A 4,951-nucleotide genomic window follows, 5' to 3' on the forward strand; every position below is an offset into this window, starting at 1 on the left:
GAGATAGTGTCTCCATATCTTTAGGGCAAAGACCACTGCTGCCAACTCCAAATTGTGGGTCGGGTAGTTCACTTCATGCTTCTTTAACTGCCTCGAGCGTTGTGATTAGGGTCGAATATTGCATATCAGACCCCAATTATTGCCTGATTTTACGTATATGATAATGCTTAACGGAGTATTTTAGTTATATTTCTGTTGCAGGATGAAATCAGGAGCGTTGATGGAAAAAGAGTACTACAAGCATGGATTTGACACTCTGAAGTCACCAGAACAAGGGACCCACTCCAGAGAACTAAGACTGAAGAATTTACATGCCAGGGATCAGAGGAAATCAAGCCGTTCATGTTAAAAAGGCCCGAAAATGGTCTAGAATGCAAGATCATATGATTTTCGCCATCCGATTGACTCGAAACTTCATACATGGGATGGGGGGCATAAATAAACCGTACACATAAAATTTCAACCATTTCATATCTCGGGAAGTGGCCCAACGACCAGATCAGCCCTTTAATTCCTTAAGTGGGGCCCACCTGGTCTCTGGATATGCATCAAATTTGGTCTTAACCCATTATATGAGGAGACAAAACAGATGGTCGGATTAGATTTTGAAAGAAACATTTTAGTGGACCCCACCTTGTGTGACATGTGCATAGTGCACATGTGCACTGTCCGTGCACCGTATGAACCAAGTCCATCAGCAGCGCTGACTGACTTTCTTCCTAAAAACGGATGTTTCCATTTCTGCTACGTAACTGACGTCCGGAATCGAATTTTTGTGGACGCTGGTGGGTCGCCATCATAGCTCAAGGGGACGATCTGATCCGTCCATCATGTAGAGGAGATCGAAAGGATCAAACCTAAGCTGATATTTGTTAACAAAGCAAGCACACGTGTGCGCTACAGAGGTCACAAGCGGACTGCCCTGCGACATCCAGAATGATTACAGCATGATTACTATAATGGACCGCGTCCACGCAAATCCAAAACCATCCATATGCGGTCAAAATTTCGTCCTGCATCCAATAGACGGATTGGATTTATCAAAATAACATCGAAGTGGGCCCCACCATTAGAACAGCATGAGAAAATTTGCAAGGCCCCTGTTTTCGCTCGCCCGCACGCTGTCCGACTTTTCCGGGCGGTTGTGGCCCACCAGCAGTGCATCCATACGCTCAAGGTCGGTCAGCAGGCGCTGACCGACAAAATTTTGAAAAAAAGGAAACTGCTGTTTCCGGCTGCAAAAAGGAGCATGCACCGACTTCTGTTTCTCAACCAACCAGTTGCTATTTTCATGCGTAGCTCTGCACCGCACCTAAGAGCTATAAAGGAGAAAGAAAAGGCTCGTTTTGAGGGGGAAAAACGGATCGAGAGTTTCGGGAAGGCTAGTTTTTAGGAGAGAAGAAAGCAAGAGAGAAGACAGGAAAATCGGTGGCTGGACCTGGATCTGAGAACAGGGAGAGAGAGAGAGTGGCTGAGAGATCCAGAGGAGAGATCCAGAGAAGAGAAAGAGAAGAAAAGAGAAGAAAGAGAGAGAGCTTAGTTGGGCGTAGAGCAAAGCAGAATATGTGGATGTGCTCTTCATCACTTACATCTTCCTTCTCTGAATCTATGCTACATTCCATGGATTTTTAATTTCTTAGCTAGGGCTGAGATGAAGCCCCTAATTTGAATAACCCTTGTTATGTGTCGATGTCATTTTGATTTAATTGATTTGTTTCTTTCTCTAGTATGCTTAATTGAAAGTTTTGTACTCCTCCATTCTAAGAGCTCAACCAAAATCTAGTTATGGATGTTGTTTGGAATATTATTCTAGGTGCTCGTGTCTGACCATGAACAGGTTCCTATAGAGGAAGAAACAGGAATCTACATCTCTCCATGCCTGACCATGGATGGAAAGATGTGATCCATATGCTTTAAGGAATTATACATTCTGTGTGCCCGACCAAGGACATAGAGTGTGCTTTATTTATTTTGATATCAATTTGAATTAGGGTGAATCAATAGGTAGTACAATGTTTATGATAATTAGGGGTGGATTCGAAAGTCCTAGTCTTCTCCTTGATTGAATTTTCCTTATTGCTCTTGGTTATTTTTCCATTGATTTTTGTTTAGTTTACTCAATTATTATCTCAAATATTTGTTGGATTAGTTAAGAAGAGTCTTTAATTTTGAATTGTGACAACCAGTCCTTGTGGGAACAATCTCGTAATATGTATAATATCTACATCTAATTCGTATACTTGCGAGTTTAAAATCATTTAAATCAGGTTGGTTTAAATAAAACATCAAGTTTTTGGCGCCGTTGCCGGGGACTGTTTCGGTCCAATTGGATTTAGGATTCTCTCTTATCATAATTCATAGTCTTAGGTTTTTTACTAACTTTAGGCTAATTTTTTTTTATTTTTTTTAGAAACTAACCTATTTCCTGTTTTGTAGGGACCTGACATAAACTACTAATTTGGTAAACTCTTTCCAAATTTTCTATTTTTTTCTAATTTCTATTTTTAGAATTAGGGTTTTATTTTTTTTAGAAATTTTCTATTTCTATGCTTTCTTTTTTAGAAATTTCCTATTTTCTAATTTTAGATTTTGATTCTTCTTTCAAGTAACTTTCTATTTTCTAGTTTTAGAAATTTTTTTCCCTTTTTAGAAACTAACTTAGATTTTTATTTCTAAGATTGGAAACTTTCTTTTTTAGAAATTAACCGTTGCTTAGGATTTTTCTAAGCATTATTTTAGGAAATTCAATTTATTTCTGTTATGTCTACAGGAATTGAGGAAGGAAGCTGCTAAATAAGATTGTCTTCAAAAGGAGGAGCTCTCAAATCTTCAGACATTCATCATCTCCTTTTCCGGGTTCTTCCTTCCAATTCTCATTTACATAGCTTTATCTTGTTTTTAGGAATTCATAACTTTTTCTTTTAGTTTTATTCATCTTAGGTTGCATCTTAGTTTAGTTTTCTTTCTTATATTGATAACATAGTTTATGCTAGGATGTAGATCTCTGAACATAAAACTAACACCTTTTGATCCTGAAATAGAAAGAACCTTTCGTAGAAGATTTAGAAACATCCTATTTGAAATGGCGGAAGAGAATGGAACTAAAGCTCTTAGAGATTATTTAGCTCCTGTCCAATTCAATGTGCCTTCATGTATAGTGTTGCCTGCCACCACGGTAGCACACTTTGAACTTAAACCTGGGGTCATACAATTATTGCCCTGCTTTTATGGTTCAGATAAGGAGGATCCATATCATTATGTGAAAGAATTCTTAGACATTTGCTCCACCTTTAAGTTCCAAAACTTTTCAGATGATTCGATCCGTTTGCGCCTTTTTCCTTTTTCTTTGAAGGATAAGGCGAAAGCATGGTTGAATTCTCTAGGAGTTGGGTCTATCACTACATGGGACCAACTGTCTAAGAAGTTCTTAAACAAGTTCTTCCCGGTTCACAAAACTAATGCTCTCCGTAGAGAAATTACGAATTTCACACAAAAAGAGGGTGAGCACTTTCATGAATGTTGGGAAAGATGGAAGGATTTACTTCTTAAATGTCCACACCATGGTTTTGAAAAGTGGCAACAGGTTCAATACTTCTATGACGGTCTGACACCCCAAAACCGTCACATGGTTGACGCCACCAGTGGAGGGTCATTCATGACTAAAAGTGATGTCGAAGCTTGAAATTTCTTTGAAACCTTGTGTGAAAACTCCCAGCAATGGGACTATTCAAATAGAGGTGAAAGAAGCCCTCAACCACTGAAGAAAGGGGGTATATATGAGGTAGGAGTCACGCCAGATCTTTATGCCAAAATTGATAGCCTGACAAAGAAAGTGGATGCTTTAATGTTAAACAATGGACCTCCACAAACAACTCAAGTCGAGTCATGTGCCATATGTTCTAGTCTCGCCCATCCTACGCAGTCTTGTCCATCTAGTTCAGCATTTCCAGAATTTCTCTCTGAACAAGTGAACGCTATGAACACCTTTAGGAGAACTGAGAATGATCCTTACTCAAACACCTACAACCCAGGGTGGGCTAGACATACAAATTTCTCTTGGGCAAAAGGACCACAACAAGGAGGACCATTTGAAAATCCTCCTATGCAACCTTACTCCCAAGTTGGTAGTCAACAACCTCAGCAGTTCTCACAGTATCAACAAGTGCCTCCACAATCTAGGAAACCATCTCTTGAGGATACACTCAATCTTTTTATGCAGAGTTCACTTCAATTTCAAAAAGACACCCAACATACTTTACTAGCTAACCAGCAGAGTTTACATGCAAATGCACAATCCATTGCTAAGCTAGAAGTACAGTTGGGTCAACTTGCTGCCACATTGAGTGAGAGAGAGAAGGGCAAGTTCCCTAGTCAACCTTTGGTAAATCCAAAAGGACAGTATGAGATTGGCTCTAATTCAAACAAAGAACAATATCATGAGCAAGCCAAATCAATCATTACTCTTAGGTCTGGTAAACAGATCGAGAACAAAGTAGAGATGCCTAGGGAAGAATCAAAGTCCAATACGGAAGATCAAAATGAAATGGAGAGACATACTAGTGCATCCAAAGTCCAACAACACTCTGACTCTCCAGAAACCACTCATGTGCCATCTTGTGTGCCTAAAGCACCTTTTCCTCAACGTCTAGCACCGGTTAAGAAAGGAAACAACTTTAATGAGATATTGGACATGTTTAAGCAAGTGCAAATCAACATTCCGTTGCTTGATGCTATCAAGCAAGTTCCTGCTTACGCTAAGTTCCTTAAAGATTTATGCACTCAAAAGCGTAAGATGAATGTTCATAAGAAGGTCTTCCTTGCGGAGCAACTCAGCTCCATGATTCAACACAACACCCCTCCTAAATTTAGGGATCCAGGAGCTCCTACCATTTCTTGTATCATAGGAGAGCATAAGGTTCAGAAAGCGTTACTTAATTTAGGGGCCAGTGTT

General features: G+C 39.5%; 1 non-coding gene across 1 annotated transcript; it reads right to left on the minus strand.

Annotated features, from left to right (window-relative positions):
- Nucleotides 1-3,460: 3,460 nt before the first annotated feature.
- On the minus strand, nt 3,461-3,567 carry LOC131238051 (small nucleolar RNA R71). Its single transcript, XR_009167473.1, has one exon. It is a non-coding gene; the product is annotated as a small nucleolar RNA R71 (small nucleolar RNA).
- Nucleotides 3,568-4,951: the final 1,384 nt, after the last annotated feature.

This window comes from Magnolia sinica, chromosome 2, assembly GCF_029962835.1.
Source record: "Magnolia sinica isolate HGM2019 chromosome 2, MsV1, whole genome shotgun sequence".
NCBI lineage: Eukaryota > Viridiplantae > Streptophyta > Magnoliopsida > Magnoliales > Magnoliaceae > Magnolia > Magnolia sinica.